We start from the raw sequence: 23,469 nt of genomic DNA on the forward strand, positions 1-23,469 counted from the left end.
ATGGTGAGGATATCACCACTGGTTTGAAACTAGGGCTGCTATTCTTTTTTTTTTCTTTTTTTCCAAAGTTTGTGGCTCATTCTTTAGGTATGTATTAATGTGAAGTATTTGTGTAGAGAAATAGGAATCAAAAGTTGAAGTTTGACTACTCATGCTTTAGTCTTTCATACAGGAGATCAGGTCACTTCTGTGGGAATTAGCCTGTTTCTGTCTGTGGATAATGCTGACTTTGAGGAATTTAGGCATAGTTGTCTGCATCCAGGGGAAAATGTGGGCCACTCAGTTTCCTAGTGAGAGCTGGATATCGGTATTCTATCATACAAATGGATTTTAGAACTTGGGATATTACTTAGTCTGTATGTTTATATTTACTTTTTAACACACTTGAGTTTTTTACTACTATTGGAGGAGGTAATCAAGAGGACATGACTGCCAATTGACCTGTGAGCTAGATCCAGGCAGAGGCTCCTCACTCCCTACTCTTTTCTTGGAATGTGTGTACTACATGTCTTCCCCATGCTAGAAGCTGCCCCAAGGACACAGTCTTGTGAGAGCAATATGTTGTTGAGACCATCTGGACAATATATGTGACTAAACACTATTAAGGCCCCTATATAAACTTTTAAGATTCTGGCAGATGGGTTCAGAAATCTACTTGTCTTGCAGCTGCCTAAGGGAAACCTTGTAAGTAAGTTCCCTTGCCTACTAATGTGCTACCTACAGATCTGGAGTGGTATGCTGCTTTCTTTGGTCTCCCTGCTTTCCATGGTTGGGGGCCAATTTAATAACCAACAACTACATATATAGATTTTTAACCTTATTGCTTCTTTGGAGTATTATGTCATTACCACTTCTTTTTTTTTAAAAATAATTATTTTATTTTATTTATTTGACAGAGAGAAACTAGGCAGAGAGGCAGGCAGAGAGAGAGGAGGAAGCAGGCTCCCTGCGGAGCAGAGAGCCCGATGCGGGGCGCCATCCCAGGACCCCGGGATCATGACCCAAGCCGAAGGCAGAGGCTCTAACCCACTGAGCCACCCAGGCGCCCCTCATTACCACTTCTTGATGTTGTTAAGTATTCTTCGAATAGAATCATTTTTAATGCCTACATAATATTTCACCACACAAACCTACCATAATTTATTTAGGCAGTCCCCTATTTTGGGGGATTTAAGTTTTCAATATTTAACTTTTTCAGTAATACTTCAGTATACAGCCTGTACATAAATCTCTTAGCCATTTCTAATTATTTCCTTAGGATAAATTGTAAAATTACTAGGGCAAAGGTAATAGACATTTTAAATTCAATCCATAGTTTTTCTCCATAATGTCTTCAGCTGAAAATAAAGGATAACAATAACTGTCCTGTTGACTTAACTAATGTTGCCAGATGGTTTAAACTAATGTATATAAAAGTGCTTTGTAAAACATATGGTGCTGTGCAAATACCAAGTATGTTTTTTTATTGTAATGTATATAGGTGTTGCTCTCAGAAGTACCATAAAACACTTCTTTGGAGGCTCGGCATATTTGGATTATGTGGAGAAAAAGAGTATTATTTTCATTTAGATATGTAACTGTGAAGTAGTCAAGAATGTATGGATATTTTATTCAAAGTGTCAAAATGTTGATAGTGTGTTATGTGATGATATTCTGAAGTGCACATCTTATCCAGAATTCTTTATCCCACTTCCTCTTTTTAGTGCATCTATACCAGATTGTAGACTTCCCTAAAGGTCTTAATGAGTGAATCACTATCTATTTCCAGGCATTTTGAAAGCTCTGGAATAAAGGGGTGTGGAATTGCCAAAAGGAACTCATTCTAATCAATGTTCTGTAATTAATGCAGGGACATGTTCCTCCATTCTTTTTGGTATTGATGGGGGGATCATGCTTAGTAATTGGAGAGATGGATGAACCTCTTTAGGTGGCTCTGTTGGTGGCGTCGTAGATATTTCTGATCTCTGGTTATGCCCCTTTCTTTACATAGCAGCACATCTCTGAAGTTTTCATCATCAGGTGACTAAGCAAAGTGACAACAAAATTCTTCACTTTGCTAGGTTGCACCACCACTATCTCATGACAGTACTTAAGAGCCCCCCCGAGTGTCTCTATTTCATGCACTCATATTATATATCTCCAGTTGGTATCATCTCTGTTCCCAAAACCCAGAATCCATCTACTTTCTTTATTGCACTGCTCTCACCCTAGTCAAAATGGCCTCATTCTCACCTGGGCTTGCTCTGTCCTTGTCTTGTCTTCCTGATTCCACACTCATGCCCTTACAATCCATTCTCTATTCATTTGTGACTGATCTTTTAAAAACATAAAACATGCTTGCATGGAGCACTGGGTGTGGTGAAAAAATAATGAATAATGTTTTTCTGAAAATAAATAAATTGGAAAAAAAAATAAAAACATAAAACAGATCACTTCATCCTCCTGCTTAAAGCCTTCAGTGATTTTCCATCACTCTTCAAATGAAACCAAACCTTATAAAATGGCCGGCAACATTATGAATGCTCTGGGTCTAGTCTCCCACTGTAACCTCATTTTGTACCTCTTTTTGCCTTTCTCACTGCACCCCAGCCACACTGGTCTCTCTCCTGGTCTTCTGATCCACCTTGCTCTTTTGTGCCATGAGACTTTCCTGCGTGCTATTCCCTCAGCCTGCCACACTCTTTTCCAGCTTGTTTTATGTTTGCTGATCTTCACATTCACTTCAATTTGAAGACACATACGTAGTTTTCTCTGACCACCCAACGTAAATTGGTTTCTCCTAGTGACTGCCTCTGACTTTTCAACACTTACCTTCATAGCACTTATTATAATGTGTAGTTCTACTTAAAACTTGTGTTTACTTGCTAATTACTCATAGTGATGACCCAAATGCTCAGCTAAGTACATGGCATGTAGGAAGTGCTCAATGACTGAATGAATTAAATTCAAATGTCTTTTATTCAATCATCTAAATTTGTTGAAAGGAAGGTAGAAGCAATAATAAGTGATAATTAGCTAGAATTGGTGAGGAAACAACGTGGAGAAGGAGAAAGGTTTGTGGATAGATTTGAGCTCTTGTTTGTAGTCTTGGCTCGGTCAGTAATACATTTCGTGACTTCTATAAGCCCAACTTTTTACCTGTGGAAAAATGGTTTCTAAGGGGTTTTCAAGTTCTCATATTTATAAGGTTTTTTTTTTTTTAAACAATCTTTAAAAAAAAAAAAGATTTTATTTATTTGAGAGAGAGACACAAGAGAGCATGAACTGGGGGAGGGCCGGGGGGTGGGCAAGCAAACTCCTGGCTGAGTGGGGAGCCCGATGTGGGGCTTGATTCCTGGACCCTGAGATCATGACCCTGGCCCAAGTCAGCAAGTTAACCAGCTGAGCCATCCAGATGCCCCTAATGTTTTTTAGATACCTTAGGGAAGATCCATCTGATTTAGATTCCTTAGGGGAGAGTCTTAAAGCTCTTAAGCTTTTGCAAAGAGGATACCCTTAGAATTTTGTGGTGACCATTCTGTGACCTTTAGAGGGGGAAATCCTTTTCAAAAATCCAGAGGTATAGTACAAAGGCTGGGATGGTGGATTTCTAAATATTATTTCCAACTTCAATCCTTTAGTGATTGGGAGGAAGAGATAATATCTCCGTGAATTATTCAGGGATTCTGAGGAATGAGAGTTACACATGCTAAATGGGAATGGAGGGATTGCCTGGAAATTTGGTTATCTTTTTGGCTGGCTTTCTTAGTGTACATATACAGAGTTTTGAACAAATTTCTTAAGAGAATTGTTCTCTGAAAGAATTTAAAACCATTTTTGTTTGTGTAGTGTGGAATTTGAGTGTGGGGAAGAGAGACATCCTCTTCTGGCGTTCTTGATATCTTAGATGTTGAATTTCAGGAAAAAAGTTGAAATATGCTATAATAGTATTCTGAGAATATCTCTAAAGGGTGTATCAGAGTAAGATTTTAGGAATTCTTGAACGTTCTTGCTTTGCCAATTTTGCTCTCTCATTAGAAATGTAGATATTTCTCTACATTCTAGTTTAGATTTAATAAACTCTTTGAAAACAACCCAAACTGATGGCAAATAATTTCATACAGCTCCTGTGGTATTTTTACATAACTAGACATTTTATGGTGACTTTATGATGATTGGTAAGGGATCGGTACATTATATACAAAACCAAGTTCCAAATATTTAATTGCCCATTCTTTGCTAGATCTTTCATTATCTCATATTTATTAATGTTTCCCCTGGGCTAATAAATTCTTATATTACTAGCATTAGCTTTAATCTTAAACATCTTAAAGTCACAAAGCAAGCTTTAGTCTCCAGATTAGATCTCAACATAATCAGTAATTTAATTCTGTTGCTCCCACTGTATGAAAGAAGAAATTGAGGCAAAGAGAAGGACGATGGCTTTGTCATGCCCTTGAAAGTGTCAGAAGTTAGGTGACTTTAGGTGACTGAGTTGCTCTTATCAGATTTCAGATATTTTACACTCATACAGTGAGGAATTAATTGTTTCACCAGGGAAGACTATTGATTTAGATTTGTGGTCAGGATCAGGAGATGAAGTAGGAGAAGGTGTGGGCAATGGTGTGCTCCTTCAAACAGCCATGATAAATCTTGGAGACAGAAGAGTCCAGAGGGAATTGTTAAAGAAGAAGTAGAAGAATATTAAGTAAGACTTGAGGGGTGCATGGGAGTCCTTCTTAATAACAGCTTTGGAATTTCTGAGTTGAAATGTAAAAGGCTATATATGCATGTGCCCACTCAAATGCACATACGCCCTTCTGAACCCTTCAGGGGTTTCTCTCTCTGTTCTATACTCCTTTTGCTATGTTTTTGCCTCCTTAGCTAGTAGATGTGTACCCCGGGGGTACGTATGCTTGTCACAATGTAGATGTCAAATACATGGTGTATTGTAGAAAGGATAAAGGTTCCTCAACAGGCCCAACACTAAAGTAGTTTTTCCTGGGTCCTTTGATGATAACACAGCCAGATTAAATAACTTGATCTGTTTAAGAAAAACCTACCTTATACCCATTACCAGGGCTATTAATAAAAAAAAAATAACAACAAACAAACAAGATATATGTGTTGGTGTGGAATGTGGAGAAATTGGAACCCTTGTGCACTGTCATGGGAATGTAAAATGGTGTAGAGACTATGGAAAATGGTATGGTGGTTCCTCAAAAAGTTAGAAATGGCATTGCCTTATGACCTAACAATTCCACTTCTGGGTATATGACTCAAAGAATTGAAAGCAGGGAATGTAACCAAGGAGATAAAAATGTGTATACTGAAAATTGTAAAACATTGATTAGAGATATTGAAGAAGACATAAATAGAAAGATATTCTGTGTTCATGGATTGGAAGAATTAATATTGTTACAGTACTACTCAAAGTGATCCACAGATTCAATGTGATGGCATTAAAAAAAAATAGAAATAGAAAAAATAATCCTAAAATTTATATAGAACCACAAAATACCATGAGTAGCCAGATCAGTCTGGAGAAAGAACAAACTTAGATGCATCACATTTCCTGATTTTAAACTGTATCATGAAACTACAATAATCAAAACCAGTATGATATTGTATAAAAACAGAAACATAGATCAATAGAACAGAATAGAGAGCCCAGAAGTAAACTCATGTGTATATGGTCAATTAATTTAAGACAGAGGAGCCCACAATATACAATGGGGAAAGATAGTCTCTTCAGTAAATTGTGTCAGGATAACTGGACAGCAAAAGACTGAAACTGGGCCACTATCTTATACCAAAAATTAATTGAAAATAGATAAAAAATGAATGTGATACCTGAAAATGCATGAAACTTGTAGAAGAAAACATAAAGGTGAAATTCCTTGATATCTGTCTTGACAATGTTTTTTTTTGATTTAATAGCAGAAGTAAAGTCAATAAAAGCAAAAATAAACAAGCGAGGGACGCCTGGGTGGCTCAGTTGGCTAAGCAGCTGCCTTCAGCTCAGGTCATGATCCCAGCGTCCTGGGATCGAGTCCCACATGGGGCTCCTTGCTCTGCAGGGAGCCTGCTTCTCCCTCTGCCTCTGCCTGCCTCTCTGTCTGCCTGTGCTCGCTCTCTCTCCCTCTCTCTCCGACAAATAAATAAATAAAATCTTTAAAAAAAAATAAACAAGCGAGACTACATCAAAAACAAACGCACAGTGAAGGAAACCATCAACAAAATTAAAAGGCAACCTGTGGAATGGGAGAAAATGTTTGCAAAGTACATATCTAATAAAGAGTTAATACCCAAAGTATACAAGGAACACATACAAATCAGTAGCAAAAAACCCAAAGGAACTGAATAAACCTTTTTCCAAAGAAAATATGCAAATGGCCAAGAGGTATATGAAAAGGTGCTCAACATCACTAATTATGAGTGAAATGCAAATCAAACACAATGAGATATCACCTCATACATGTTAGGATGTCTGTTTTCAAAAGGGCAAGAAATTACAAATGCTGGCAAGGATGTGGAGAAAAGGAAACTCTTGTGCATTGTTGATGGGAATGTAAATTGATGTAGCCACTATGGAAACAGTATGGGGGGTTCCTCAAGAAATTAAAAATAGAACTACCATATGATCCAGAAATCCCATTTCTGGGTATAAATCCCAAAGAAACAAAAATTATCTTGAAGAGAGATCTGTATTTCAATGTTTGTTGCAGCATTATTCATAATAGGCAAGATACAGAAACAACTTGGGGCGTCTGGGTGGCTCAGTGGGTTAAAGCCTCTGCCTTCGGCTCAGGTCATTATCCCAGGGTCCTGGGATGGAGCCCCGCATTGGCTCTCTGCTCAGCAGGGAGCCTGCTTCCTCCTCTCTCTCTGCCTGCTTCTCTGCCTACTTGTGATCTCTGTCTGTCAAATAAATAAAATCTTAAAAAAAAAAAGATACAGAAACAACCTAAGTATCTGTTGATGGATGAATCGAAAAAGAGGGGCGCCTGGGTGACTCAGTGGGTTTAGCCGCTGCCTTAGGCTCGGGTCATGATCTCAGGGTCCTGGGATCGAGTCCCGTGTCGGGCTCTCTGCTCATCAGGGGGTCTGCTTCCCTTCCTCTCTCTCTGCCTGCCTCTCTGCCTGCTTGTGATTTCTCTCTGTCAAAAAAAAAAAAAATTAAAAAAAGAAAATATGATTATATATAAGTATACACATATATACAATAAAATATTATTAAGCATTGAAAAAAAGAAATTCCTGTTATTTGTGACAACATGGTTGATCCCGGAGGACATTATGCTAAGTGAAATAACCCAGACAGAGAAAGGCAAATACTGCTTGCTATCACTTATATGTGGAATCTTAAAAAAAAAAAAAAGAAAACTGTTGAACTCAGAAACAGAGTAGAAAAGTAGTTGCCAGAAGCAGGAGGGTAGGGGAAACAGAGGTAGTTATAATATGAGTGGGGTCTGAGGTTCTAATGTATAACATGGTGACTAGAGTTGATAATGCTTTATTGGATAACTGAAGTTTGTTAAGAGAATCGTTGTTAAAATTCTCCACCGACCAACCCCTGCTGCCAAAAAGGGTAACTATGTGAGGTGATTGATGTGTTAATTAACTTGATGAGGGGAATCCTTTTACAATGTGTATGTCACATTGTACACATTGTATACTTTAGATATCTTTCAGCTTTGCCGGTTAATGAAGTTGAAAAAAAGAATTGAAAGAAGGGATTTGAATAGATATTGGTATATACTTATCATCAGAGCAGCATTATTCACTGTAGTCAAAAAGTGAAAGCAACCCAACTGTCCATCAGTGATGAATGGATAAAAATGTGGTATATACATACAACTGAATATTATTGTTCAGCCTTAAAATAGGAAGGAAATTCTGACACATGCAACAACATGGATGAACCATTATGCTAAGTAAAAAGGAAAAATATTGAATGATTATACTAATATGAGTCCCCTAGAGGTCAAATTAATAGAGACAAAAGTAAAATGGTTTCCCAGAGATGAGGGTAGAAGGGGAACAAGGCATTGTTCAATGGGTATAGGCTTTCAATTTTGAAGGATGAAAAGTTCTAGAAATGAATTGCGGTAATAGTTGCATGACACTATGAATGTACTTAATGCCACTGAACTGTACACTTAAAATGGTGGAAATGGTGAATTTTATGTTATGTGCATTTTACCAAATTAAAAATAGAGAAATTTAAAAAGAAAAAATTAAAAGGAGCTGATGTGAGAGGGGCTGTTTACCTCTCCTTTTAGGCTCTACATCTGATTACCTTTGTAATAGCAAAAGACTGGTGTACCTACTAGATGGGTAATGGTAAGTGGGCAAAGGGAGCCACACTTTGAGAACTGGTGTTCATTTTTGTTTCTGAAGAGGGATCCTGCTCTGGATATTCAATTGTCATCCACATTATGGTAAAAATCTCTCTCCAGCATGGTTAAAATTGATCACAGCACTCAAACCCATCATGATATCTATCATCCTTGCTCTGACAAAATCTGCTTTTACACTATTATTACAGAAGGTACTGATTTTTAGATCTTTTGTTTCTTTTTTCCCTCTTTCATTTGCCAACAAAAGAGTTGTCAAAAGTAATGTTTATAATAATTTAACGGATTATTTGCTTATTAGATATTAATCATTCTGCTATGCCTAGGGCCCATGCTGGTGCTTTGCTGCTAGAACAGTGATTCTGATCTCAATTAGATTATGTCTCTCTCCTTTACCTCCCCATAAATCATTCCGGCAAACTGAAATTAACAGCTACTGGAGCGCATTAATAATCTGCCTCACACATTGGAAAATGCATTAGCCGGAACCCTCCCATCGCTCTGACTGTTAAGCACATCATTTTGTTTATGAAATATAAACATTTCATGGAAGAGCTCTCCCACATTTCTCTGGGCCTGTGACAGCTAAAATGATTGCACACAATTGCCAGTCAGTCATGCGCCCAAATAAAGTTTGTTTAAAGTCATGGTTCTATGACTGCCCCATTTTCTCAAGCATTTAAAGCCTACATTAAAAAAAAAAAATCCCCTGTGATCATGAAAATAATAATAAAAATACTTTAAAATTGATACCTCACATGTGTACGGTCCTTTGCATAGTTTACAAAGCGCTTTCACTTTGTTTTGTTTGTGATCTAGCAGGATGCTATCATTATTCACATTTTATTTTCTCCTATAGGGAAACTAAGGCTGAGAGGTGATTTGACCAAGGTCACAAAGCAAGCGTTGGATGGAGGTCTAGAGTCCAGGATTTGCATGTAAGTCTCATGTTCTTTTCAATGTTCTACGTACTTTCCTGTAAGCCACACTCTTTGTATATCTATGTTTACTCTATTTCTGTATGTTAAATATATAATGCAGCTGTGTGTCCTTTCTAGAGAGATAAGTGGTCTGCCTCTGTTCTTACAGATTAAATGAAGAAAAGGCAGAGGTAAATGGACCATTTTATTTATTTTAATTTGCTGCAATTATGTATTTCTTCAGTTCTATCCTGCTGTACAATTTAGTGATGATGTACACAGGCACAGTAACATGGAGATTAGACACATTTTAAAGAAAAGTTTTTACTCCTATAAATAGCCTCTCTGGGTGATTCAAGCACTCAGATACCCTCTTTGCCTCAAGAGCAGATATCATGGTCTTTTTTTTTTTTTTTAAGATATAATGGTCTTAATTTACTTTGGTGGCAGGAAAAGGCAGATGGCAGTAAAGTCGATCTGTACTTTTTGTTGTTGTAATGCCCAAGCAGTCTTACTGTGGAGTTAAATTGATTACTATCCAACCAGTGTCTAAGATCATCAGGAATATTGACTGCAGTATGTTTTGGCTGATTTAATTGTGGCTGGTGAATGACAGTCTCAGGTACTGAATAGAAGAAACAATAATATAAATTTATTGGAATGGTAAAAAGATTTGTTGACAATCCAAACTTCAGAGAGATTTGCATTTAAGCTTTATTATTACTGTTTCTTATTGTTTTTATACTTTTGACTAGTCCCAATATTGTCACTTCCTTACTGTGTGGTTAACCTCTCCAAACTTCAGTTTCTTTATCTAAAAATAAGGATAGTACACACCCTCCTTATCTCAGACATAATGTGAAGATCGAATGGGGAAAAGTATGTGAAAATGCATTGTAACCAGAACATTCTTCAGGATTATATATAATTTTTAGCAATTATGTTATGGTCAAGCAGTTGAACAGATTCTCACAGATGTATTTTTTTTTTTTTTTTTCCTAATGAGTTCAGATAGCTGAGGAAACATAGAGTCTCTTGACAGGTTATTGACTGATGCTCCATGCACCTTTCTCCCTTTGTTCAAACCCTCCCAAAGACACACATTCAATTGTTTGTTGAGCAGAAACAAGAACTGAAATGTCTTTTGTCTAAATTTTGTAGTTTCACAAGTACATGTTACAGGCATATGATTAAATTTGAATATTAAAAGAATAAAAGTGTATTGATTGTAGGTGATAAAATCTTTGAGAACATGACTGGTATCTTTGTGATCCCCACACCCAGCACAGTATTTGGCCTCTCGTAGGCATGGAATATTTATTTCATGAGTTGAAAAAAGTCACACATTCCCATCATGGTTCCATTCCAAAAAACATTTTTCCATATTCCGTTTTTTTTTTTTAATTTCTTTTTTTCAGCTTGGGCTTAAGGGCCACAGGAAAAAAGAATAAACCCCCAAACTAAGCCAGTTTTATTAGTTTATAGCTGAAACCAAGTTTGTATGCTAGCCTTATTTACGTTTCAAAAGAGTTTGTCTAAAATGGTCCCTGCACTTGTGGGGAGCATAGCATAGCATAATGTATAGAGTTGAATTATTAATTGTACACCTGAAACTAATATAACTTTGTGTGTCAAGTATATTCAAATAAAAAAATTAAAAAATATTTTGTCTACTCCTAAAAGGATTTGGATTTGTCATAGAGGTGATATTCAGATGACTTTGAGAAAGCTTTTTGATCACACATTCTAAACACATTTTGTTAAATGTGTGTTTTTACCAGTGTGTATTTTTACCACCATTTTTGTTAAGGGAAAGAAATACCATGTAGGTGAGAGTCAAAATGAATTAAGTTTTATTTAAAAAAATGAGCCTATTTAGACTTCATTGAAATCTGTATGTTTTTAAATATGTTGTAGAGCATGTGGAAGATAATGTCTTCTTTGAATGAAACTATAATGGCTCATTCCTTGAGTGCTTATTAGACATTATCCTGATCCTAATTATTTTCTTTTATACCTCTGGACCCTGTGAAGAGTCACCATTGTGGTTTTCCAAAAGTCTTCAGTGGCAGGGTACTTAAGGTCTTTCATCTAATATTAATTTGTAAGTAAATAATTACTTCTAAAATGGTGCATGAAATTCAGTAATTTTTGCCTAATCTATGCTACTCCCAGTCAGTCTTTAATGAGTACAATATAATAAAACAATAAATGAATTGGTAATTTATTTGTCATTCTTATTAAAAGCTATTTCCTCCTCCTAGCAATAGGAGAGGGTCATTTGGAAAGTGGGCATTAAGTATGCACGATACATACAATATTGCACAGTACTGCCAAGTATCTTTTGGAGAAGCAGCTTCTATGCATGTGTAATAACCAATCTTTAAATGTCAAAGTTGCAGCCATTTTAAGAAAGAAATCCATATTTTGGACTAAATGTCATTTCAGATAACCAAGCGATTTGAAAGCTCCACGAGGTTTTTTAAAAAAAAGGGGGAAAAAGCCAGATCCCTGTAAGCTTTGACTTATTTATTTTTGCATTTCCATAACTTGATAATGACCAAGCCAAACTTCCTAGAAAACCGAAAGCAAAATTGTGCTTTGAGCTGAGACCTGGTGATTCTTGTTTCACCCTGAAGGAAATCTTCAGTTTAGTTATAAATCCCTGAAAATCAGGTTTTATAATGGAAATGCTGAGAGGCTTTCTGCCATTTTAACAGCCAGAGCTAGGACTGCTTTAAAAGAATGTATATGCATGTAACATGCATATATCAGGAGGTTGTACCTATTCTACCAGTGATAAAACATAATATAACAGTCATAGTCAAATATTATAACATAGTCACAATAACAGTCATTAGTTTCATATAGTACATGTAGAACAAATTTAAACTGTTTCTCTTTAGACTGACTTACCTCCCAACAGGAAGGAAACAAACACTATTTTCTTTTGCACCCAGGACTAGAACTCTATGGGCAGAGTCCGTGGCTTTCCTGCCTTATTTTTCTTTCATAGAGCACTTTATTAGATACCTGCAAATATCGATGCAGACTAGGACCCAGCCTCTTTTTTCCTTTGTTTTATTAAACAATAATTGCTTGGTATTTTATGAGTGAAATCTTACATAATTTTTTCTTAGAGTACATTCTGTGCAAATCCATATACAGTATGTCTCATATGTGTGGCAGATTTATGCACACTACATTTAAAGAGGAGGGCAGTCTAGTGACAGGGACTATTGACAGTGTGGAAAGAAAACTTCACATAGGGAGAGGATTTGACTTTTAAATGTATCACCAACCATAGCCCTACAACATGACTGCTGTTTGCTTCTGTCTTCAGATTTTATTTAATTTTGTAGAAAATGATTCACTGTATTTTGGGACCAAAAAGAATTAAGAATCTAGTCAAGTAATGCTTTTCTATGAAGATGGGCAATGGGAAAGAAAAAACCCTATTAATTCTTATTTCTAGTGTATCCCTTGTCCTTTTCAGGAGAGGCAATTAATCTTTGCTCTCCAAACGAACACAAAGAAGAAAAAATAATGTTAGGAGTACCTACAACTTGTCAAATCATATGTTAGTGAATCATATTTTGGAGGAAAGGATTTGCCAGAGAAGAGCTTCCTTCCTTCTGTCCTCCCTTCCCTTTCTTCCTCCCTTCTCTCTCTCCCTCCTTTCCTCCTTCCTTCCTCTCTCCTTTCTCCTTCTCTCCTCTTCCTTTCTTCCTCCCTCCCTTTCTCTCTTTCTTTCCTTCCTTCTTTCTCTTTCTTTTTCTTCCTCCTTCTTTTTCTTTTTCCTCCCTCTCTTCCTCTTTCATTCCCTCCCTCCCTGCTCCCCTTCATCCCTTCTTCCTGCCCTCCTCCCCCTCCTTCCTTTTTCTATCCTTCTCGTTTTAAGGGACTTCAGAATAACAGTCATCATAGTCATATTGTTTATGAATTTCATATTTCTCCCCTTCCCCTGTTTTCCAATACATAGACAATACTTGGGGATTGTAGACAAGTGGCTTCTTCGGGGAGTTAGGAACAGACATAATGACTGTACCTACTCTGTGATGCTGACTGTGTGCCATGTATCTTTATGATTCCAAAAATCCTGCAGCTGGAATCTTGTGCCCTTGAGCAGAAAACAAAGTCATGATGGGACTTGGTATTTTTTCCCCTTTATTACTTCATGAGCATTATCTTCATTAACTAAATAGCATAACCCATTACTTCAAATGGTCAAGATATGGGGACTTACATGATTTGAAATTCAATTTTTCCATTTCCTTGCAATGCAGACAGCCCATTTTATTTTTTCATAAAGAAAGGGATGCCTGAAGGTGAATGATGGATGAATGTTAAATGGGTGGTGTCCAGTTTGAAAAAGCACCTGGAAGTTGGGCTGTTTTGCTGCATTCATATAGATCTTTATTATTACTTAGCATTCATAGAGCATTTGGTATTTGCAAAGGGTTTCGCACTCATTTTTATAAGCTATTCTTCATACCAATCCTGAGAGGCAGGTTCATTTTCCTCAATATGTGGCTGAGGAGACTTGGCAGAGGAATAATTAGCCTCTTGTGTTAGGCATATGCCACCCTAAACACTGCAGGGTTTAAGACTGAGTATTCTATGCCATTGTATTATTAGGGCATATTGGCAAGTGCTTATTTTCGTAGCTGAATTTACTCATAAAGGACATTTTAATTTTACTAAGGCACAGCTTCCAGGGATGGAAAGGTTGATAAATTGGATATTGTACTATGACAAAGTAAAGCATTATTTCCTTGGAATATTCAAGGAGGTCAGATATTTACTGCTATGCCTAGGGCTTAAAGAATACTGGGAGACAACGTAGGTGAAATAGGTTTTAGAGGATATCATCCTTTTATAACCCCCCTTTTCACCTCTTTTCTTCTTTCCCTGTTTCTCTCTCATTCTTTTCCATTCCTTACCTTTTGGCCTGAACCCAACCATTAATTCCTCATTTCTAAAATGTTGCCATAAAGCCTGCCTGAGGTAACCCTGGTGAAATGCCTGGTAGATTTATCAGCACACAGTCGATTGGCGTATCTCATTATATTGGTGATATTGTGTGTTCTGAGATCAGTGTTATTTTCAAATCTCTGGTCCAAATGAGGCTTTAAGCAAAAATAGGTATCCAAGATTTGCACAGAAATAAAGGGGAAGACAGGGTAGGTATCTTGGTAGCTTAGGTATATTGCTTCGTTTTCAGTTGTCTAGGTGATTTAGGCAAAAATCACTGCTAGAAGTTTCCATGAATTAATTTATTTTGGGGGCGGGGGTGGTTTGCTGGAGAGAGGAAGACTGAATTGCCTTTGGCATTATGAAGTAAAGAATGAAGTCTGGATGTGGAGCAAGCATCTTATAATGCGGCTTCTAATACATCCATTGCTTTTCTGTCCATACATTCAGCATAAATTTTATCAAGTGGCCATTGATCAGTACTTACTTTTCCTTCTCCCAATCCTCACTGTAACAGGAAGCATTTGAGAAATGACCTACAATTTATGATGCTTTATCAATGTTTTTACTCACTATGGAGGAAAGTGTGAGGAACATATTTCATGATGAAGTGGGTTTCTAGTTAACAGGACAAAATGAAAGCAAAGTCATAGATCAGTGTAATATGTCAAGCATGGAAAGGATTCAATTTATTGTAAATAATACCCAAGTTGCAAAAGAAATACAGCAACAGAAATCAGTTTATTCTATATGTGAAAAAGGAAAATTACCAGTAAGAGGTAATAGGCTCCATTTATTCCTTGACAGAAATTCATATTGTTTGTGCTTATCCCCTCTGGGAGATCAAGGACTCTATCTATCTTTTGAGATTTTAGAAGGGAGACAAACATATTAGACTCCCCGTGGCAAAGTTGTAATAACTAGCACCTTTAAATTCAAAACATTTTGCAGCTGTTACAAAGGTATATCAGGGAATGGTCCACCATTTAAGATATGTTTCTCAAAGTGCGGTTTCAAGTTGGACTGAGATGGAATCTTCCATTGTGCTTACTTAAAAAGTGAGATTTTCTGACCCCATGATAGAACTATCAAATTCAAGTCTATGTTGTTTGGGGACTGAGAATCTACGTTGTAAACATCCAAGTAATTCTTATTTCTAGGATTGCTACATTTAGCAAACAAAACAAAACATAAAAAACAAGCAAACAAAACCCCCAAGGTATTGGGGTGCCTGGGTTGCTCGGTCAGTTAAGCAGTTGCTGTCTGCTGAGATCATAATCTTGGAGTTTTGAGATCAAGCCCCAAATTGGGCTCCCTACTCCGTGGGGAGCCTGTTTCTCCTTTTCCCTCTGCTCCTCCCTCCTACTTGTGCTCTTTCTTTCAAATAAATAAATAAGATCTTAAAAGAAAAACCACAATGCAGGATACTCAGTTAAATTTGAATTTCAGATAGAAAAACATGTTAAAGGATAAGTATATCCCATATAATCTTTGGAACGTATTTGTACTAAAAAACTATTGTTCTGAAATTCAAATAGAGGCTAGCATCCTGTTTTTTATTTGGCATCTTATTTTAGACACATTGAGGTTTGAGAAACAGTTATTTAGGGGATATCTGTGTTCTGAGCTAGTGCAAAGCTCTGGCTCTAGCTGAAAACTTTTGGGGAGATGAAAAGTGGCAGGGTTTTTGCTGATCTGACCCTAACTGCCTCAGAGGAGCTTTGTAAACTCCTAAAGTGTGCACATCTGGGGTCACTGAAGCCTTGCTTCCACCCTGTTTTACAAGGTAAGTATTTTCCCACAGGAAAAGCAACAACTTTAAAAAATCTGAGTGTTATTGGCACATACCCCATTATCTTTTTAAACCTTGACCTTTCAGCATTGTGTGTGGGGGGGGTAGTGGGGAACAGGTGCTTCCTAGATGGGCATTTTCACTACCTTCTTTGAGAATCTAGGATGATTTTCTAAATATTAGGCCATACAATTTGCTTTTTGTTCATTTCTTTCCTTGTTAGGGGAGTGAAGTTAATTACTTGATAAAATTAGGGTATATCTTTTTAAGGAAAGTTAAAAGGACAAAATGAAAACAGTTTTGGAGTTTGGAATTTTAGAATTCTTTGTGCAAGTTCTAGTTTCTTTTAGAGGAGAATCAGGTTAAATGATTTTTTTTTAAAATACCTAACAATTTAAAGAATCTTTCAGGCCAAAAAGTGCAGAGTTATGAGAGAGTGTTTTCCTGGGTTATCTATGCTCATAGGATGTGCTCTCTCTTCAGGGGCTTGCTGTGATGTGACTCTGTCAGAGTGAAGCCATCTTTTAACTGTATGTGTTTGTATGATATGTGCTTAAAAGCATACTTTGTGAATGGACCGGAAGAAAATCCAATAAAGTCTTCTCTATGGTAGGATCAAGATACCTGATAGAACATTCCTTCTTTCGACCTCATTTTATTACTATTTCTTTCTAGTTGAAGGGAAGAGTTTTCATTGATTTTGAGTGGCTGGGAGCATATTTCTAATTTACATCTCCTGAGTTTACAATTCACTGCAAAGAAGCTCAGATAAAGTGGAAGCAAACAGAGCCTGCTGGAGAAACCCTCAGCATGAATAATATACTGTTTACCTTAATGAAAGTGCTATCAGAAACCAGAGGGCTGACTCTTTTGTTGTTGCTAAACACAAATGGTCTGAAACCTGAAGGAATAATTGCTGCTCCATGTTCTGTCTGAATCTTTCCTAAATAATTTCAATTCTATTGACTTTTTTTTGCCTTTTAACCAAGCCATCAGCTTTCTAGACAGCTTTGCCTCCATTTCTAGAAATCTATAGCCTATGGAAAGAGTGAGTGGCCCAAGACATTTTATAAACCTTACTTCATTAATCCTTTTCATAGCTTTGAGAGATAAAACGTCTATGGGTCCTAATGGTCCCAATTTTCACATATGAAGAACAAGGTACAGAAAGCCATTAAATGACATAGAAGCAGAGAGTCTTCTGAAGAACTAACAGTCTTCATACATTAATCTGTGGCTGTTAATGATAAGCATTGAGTGGCTCTAGTACTAGGATCTGTGAATAAAATAAAACTGCCGCTTTCCCGGAAAATATGTAATATATTATGAGATTTCACTTTGAGTCTGTATTCTTATCATGTTAGACTGATGCACAGAAACCCAGGTCTGCTGTCATTATTGCATAAGTACTTTGACTTTCTCAAATGTATGTGCTACACTTATAAGGTGTGTATATAGGAGCTTTGGTAAGATGGGTGCTTGTAGCCAACTGATCTAAGCTTTCTTTGTCTCTCTAGGTCTGATCAAAAGGGTTTTAGAACCTAAATGATCAATGATTGTACAGTCTTTTCTGTTATTTGGATTCGTTGGTGGGATGGCAAATATTTCCCAGGTTAAGACAGATATCCTCTGAAACTCATACACTGGGTCCAAACCCAGATCTTGACCCTTTGATCTAAAAGTCACAAGTAAAATTGTGGATTGGATGTTGGTGATGGTAGATCAGGGAACTGTTGAAAAGAATAGAAACGGAGAGGAATGCATGAACCTATTTGAATAAGGTGACACATGAGCCCTCCACCTCTGGAGGTTTGTAATGCACCAGTCTCACAGTCAGGGGTAGTTTAGTGGGGAGATATATGTGTCAACAACTTTTACTACTTTTAGTCCTTACTGGTAAAATTAGAGGACTTTTACTACTCAGTGGTAAAATCAGAAGGGTTAACGGTTGAGTTGCAGAGAAGGTCACTAACTATGAGCTGTCTTCTGAACTCTGCTGTGTTTATTGTCTAAGGAAGAGACCTGTGTCTATTAGACAGCTTTTGGGGAAAAGTGACAGGTCAGATTAGATGGGCTTGAGAGAGAGAGGACTGGAGGACTAGATAGAGGGAAATGGAGAAGGCAGGCTGTGTGCAGCCCTAGCAAGATTTATTTTAACGCTTATAAATAAAAACATGAGCAGAGCCTGTCTGCAGAATTATTTACAGAAGAATTTTAAGCTATGGGCCCTTTCCAGGCTAAGCACTGAATGCCAAAGTTTATGATGTAGAATGACTTTGGCTACTGTGGCCCCAATTTGGACAAATCTGCCATTAACACCGGCATGGCAGTTATTTTACTGGGGGTGACAGATTGTGAGGTAGGGAGAGTAATTCAGACTATTACCCAGGTGAAGGCATGAAAGCTCAGTGATATATGAAGACCACTTAAATTCATTGTATCTTGTACATCACATCTTTGATAGATTATAGCTGTGGCATTAAAATGGAAATGGTTTCTCTGAGGCCTGACAGGGGCTGGGGTGACCTGTGACCTCCCTCTGAGGAATGTGACTGACCGAATTATCAGTTAAGAGAAAAATCTACGGGGAATAGACTCACAGTGATGGCGAATCCACCATGCATATATATCTATATTTTTTAAACCTTTGGTTTGATTGAAAGCCTCAGTACTCAAACCTTGTTTCCGCCTCCTCTCCTTTGCCCTCCCCCAGTGCTCAACCCATGCTAACTTTCTCTGCCCAGATTTCATACAGCAAGGCCCCTAATATTGATTGAAAAATTGTTATTAGAGATAGTAGGCCTCCTGCACACTGCCTACTGATTTAATTTGGAAAACATTTAATTTTATGAAGCGGTAAATGATGGTGCCACGCTCCCCTGTGTTAGGGAGCAGCTGGCTCTTTACCTCCTCACCCGCCCAAGTCCCAGGCGTCCTCTTGGCAATCATGTGCTCCCTTCCCCTTTGCTTAACAAGTTATTTCAATTTCTAAACGAAGGCTGAACAAGAGAAAGACAACATGCAAATTGAGATCCAAGCCGCCATTCACACGTGAAAAAGTTCCCCTGGAATTCCCTCAACTCAGCCCACCCCCCCCTGCATCTGTCATGAAAAAAACAGAGCCCTTGTTCTCCTCAGATTGTTTTCACCAATGACCTGACACCACCATCTATAATTAATTACATCATTTACATTAGACTATTGACTAAACAAATACATAAATCATAGGCAGAGTCAATAGGTGCAGACATATTTAATCATGTTCTAAATAATGATTACTGCTCCCATAATGCAATAATTATTTTCAGCAGCTGACTTGAATTAATCTTCTGTCAGTGTGCCATCTGAAAAAAGCAGAGACGAAGATGAAGAAGGCAACACTGATGATGGGGGAGCTGCTCTGTTTCTCCGGGTGTCTCTCCTTTTCATCCTTCCCGGCAGGCACCCTCTGTTCTCCCTCCCTTTTTTCATGACCCCTTCTCTCCTTTTTTCCTTTTCCTTCACTTTTCATGTTCCCCTTTGTCTTTTCCCTTATTCATGCCTATGCCTCATACTCTGTTCTTTTTGCCACCTGTCTCTGTTGCTTTTTCTCTTTATCTTTCACATGTAACTTTGCCATTCTTCTGCTTTTCCATTTACTGTGGGGCTACATGGTGCCCCTTGTGGCATCCAGTCCGGCTCTGTAGCCTCTCCCTGCTGCCCCAAGCCCCCTGCCCTCCCATCACCTTTATTTCTTAAACTCCAAGGACGGTTTAAAGACTCAAAAAACCAGTTTTCTTTTCTTTCTTTTTTTTTTTTTTAAGATTTTATTCATTTATTTGACAGAGAGAGATCACAAGTAGGCAGAGAGGCAGGCAGAGAGAGGAGGAAGCAGGCTCCCTGCTGAGCAGAGAGCCTGATGCAGGGCTTGATCCCCGGACCCTGAGATCGTGACCTGAGCTGAAGGCAGAGGCTTTAACCCACTGAGCCACCCAGGCGCCCCAGAACCAGTTTTCTTAATAACTTATCCAGATTAGATTTTCTTTCTCATCTGTTTGACATCTTTTCTTAAATCATTTTTTACTTTGGAATGGCAAATTGATTAAAGAGGTGGGGGTAGTTATAACACAGGAATACTATACAAATGTAATACTCATAATTTTTAGACTAATTTATCTTTTGCCATCAGAGAGAAGAGAATAAATCAGTGTTTATAGGTATACATGGTGGTTTTTTTTTTTTTAACTTAGAAACAAAATCAACTCTCTGAAGTATTTTATTTGGGACAGAACATACTATAGGTAACGAATGCTTTGTAAATAAAATAATGCCTCCTGTTGTATTACATATTTGGCTTTCAGTAGGCAGGGCCAGAAGTGACAACTTGAGGAAAATATAACCATGCCACAATTTTTAAAAAAAATATGAGTAGTTTGTAATACTGACTCTAGGACACCGTGTTAAAGATAAATGCAGAATAAAATGATATATACCATCTTGTTTGTAGCTATCCCTTGGTTTCTAAGTTTATAGATAATTGTTACATAGAAGGAAAAGTCCTTTGGGTCAAATAGTACCAAAGAATTGAAAATGTTTGTTCCTTTTAGCTGTAGCTAGTTTTAATGCCCTCTTCTGAAAGCTCTTCTGCATGATTTTTTTTTTTTTAAAGATTTTATTTATTTGACAGAGAGAAATCACAAGTAGACGGAGAGGCAGGCAGAGAGAGAGAGGGAAACAGGCTCCCCGCTGAGCAGAGAGTCTGATGCAGGACTCGATCCCAGGACCCTGAGATCATGACCCGATCAGAAGGCAGTGGCTTAACCCACTGAGCCACCCAGGCGCCCCTGCAATGATGTTTTTAATTAATGGTTGTCCTCAGGGATTTGTGACCCCAAAAGTACTGGATCACTCTCCATGAAATAGAGAATACATTTCCTAGTCTCTTTTTTCTCTTCTCATCCCAAAGGGTAAGTTATTTGTGATCCTATGAACATTCATGTGATGTGTCTGTCTGGCCAGGCCCCTTTTAACCTTTTAAGCAATGACATTCTTTCTGGTTATTGTACATACTTGCTAATTTAAGGGCCCTGTAATAGGACCATAATTTGTCCTGATCAGTTGTATAAGGGAAGACTGAATTGGCTAGGAATATTTAGAATCAGAGGTAATAGAATATTTATTTATTAAAAAAAGTATTTACTGAGTTCTTATTTGTATCAGGTATTGTACTAGGTACTGGTTATCCAGAATAATCATGGCTCTGTAGTCATTAAAGCTTTTTTCTTGAGCTCCTGGTTAAGTTCCATACAGGTAGTTTTAAATGAATTCCTTTTACAGTAGCACACTGTCCAGTTGTAATTACTGAATATGCCTGCTAAGATGAACTTTTGTGGTGTGCAATGAGCCAGCTATGTTCCAAACAGTTCAACAAATGTATGAGACTAAAGTGAAACTCTGTGGAAAAAATATTTGAAAGGGACAAATGTGGGGTTTGACTTTTCCCCATTTATCTGCCTGTTCCTAATAAAAAAGTCTAAGAGGGTCAAGAAGGAGAGAGTTAAGAGAGACCTACTAAAGAGACACAGAATTTATAGTAAGAATAAAGTAATTCCCTACTGTTCAAGGGCCAAAACCCTAATGCAGTGTGAAGTGTTTACATTGAATAGGTAGCTTCTACTCCTGAAATAAGAGCACTAGTTTATCATTTCCGCAGGGAACACGGGGAAAGGGGACACACACCTTACATGAATTGTTTGAAATACTTATTTCAAACAATTGTTTGAAATTGTTTGAATACCTTTTCAACATAAACACTTCACACTGCATTATGGTTTTGGTGTCATTTGTATTGCTTATTGAGAACAATAAGTAACTTATAAAAAAGAAAAGCTTGCAAAGCAAAATACAATTTCTTTATGTAAAAATAAGCAATATCTGCTTCATGGGGGACATTGTGAAGTTTAAATGGCAACATATTTATGAGAATGCAATGCACTTGGCAACAAGCCTTACACATGGTAAGGTCTCATTTAACTTCCACTGACATTGTTATTACAGAATGGTCAAGAATGGAGTCCTAGGGTACTTGTAATTAAAGAATTTCCTGCGGCTTTCTCCTTGAGAAAAGCAGTTAACTAACCGTGGGCATCCTAGTTTGCTTGGGGAGGTCTGTTCTTGGTTGCAGTATAATCAGTGACATAGTTTCTGTGTCTGAGCATCTGCTTAAATGCGAAGACATTTGGGGAAGTTATAACAAGCACTTCTTCCTGTAGCAAAGAATTTGTAGTACTTCATAACCTAGCACATCAAGGAGCTTATATAAAAATGGAGGAATTGTGCATTTTGGCTACCCATTTGAAATATTTACAAAGGTAAATGAAACAGGAAACCACCTTTCCATCAGAGCTCCTGTTATAGCCTGGTTAATATTGCATGATGAGTGAGCTATAAATAAACAATAAATAGAAATAAAAATAGTGAATATAAAAATAATTATTGATATAAATAATAAATGAATAAAGCATAAGGTTGGGGCTGAGATGGAATGGAACTAGATGTGAAAATTAATTGAGCTTGATTTTGAGTTTAAGAAGTCTTTCAGAGCCAGTATTTCAGTAAGCATTTCAGGACTTTTTTCCTTTTAATTTTAAATGAATGTGCTCACAGCTCTTAGTTCGTTGGGTCAGTCAACCAAAGATAACTATTACTGTAATTCCAAATAGCTGCCTGGGGGAAAATATTTGGCCTTTGGATGGGTTTAGACCACAGGGACCAGAGATTCCTTTTTTAAAAGGATCATCCCCTGCTCAAACATTTTTACCTGTCTTTTTAGAAGTCTTTTGGGAACTGCACATTAACTGCTTTTCTCAAGGAGAAAGCCGCAGGAAATTCTTTTCTTCAGGGTTGAAATTAGCCTGCTTGAGAGAAAGACTTCCAGATCATTAACCAAATGGGTTGTCAGAACCAAATTTTCTAAAAGAACTTGTTCAGGGGCGGGGAGGGGGAAGAAGTTTTAGTGCTCTACCTGCATGGATTCATTTATTTAATGCTCCTAACAGTTTGATTAATTGAGACAGGCTGTAGAAGTTTACATCCCTGCTTTAGAGGTGAGACCCAGGTCACTTAACAAGATACTTGCCGTAGGTTGTTAAGTGATGGAACCGGCCTTGAGTTGGGCAGTTTCCAGGTGATACACTGAAAGAGGCTGGACCCATGGGTGGGCAGAATCCAAATCTTATGGGGAATTCCAAGTTTGACCGCCAAGAAACCCGAGATGTAACCAGAGATAGAACTCTATTCTTTCATTTTCCCAATTAACTGACACTTCCCAGCCACCTTCCTCTTCTGCTTCTTTCCTGTGCTTTTTGGGATCCACTCTGCCTGCTGCCTGATGCTCCGTGCCCTTATGTCTGGAGCCTGGCATGGATTCTGGTATATAGAAGACAGTAAATATTTACTTCATGAA

This window comes from Neovison vison, chromosome 11, assembly GCF_020171115.1.
Source record: "Neovison vison isolate M4711 chromosome 11, ASM_NN_V1, whole genome shotgun sequence".
NCBI classification, from domain to species: Eukaryota; Metazoa; Chordata; class Mammalia; order Carnivora; family Mustelidae; genus Neogale; species Neogale vison.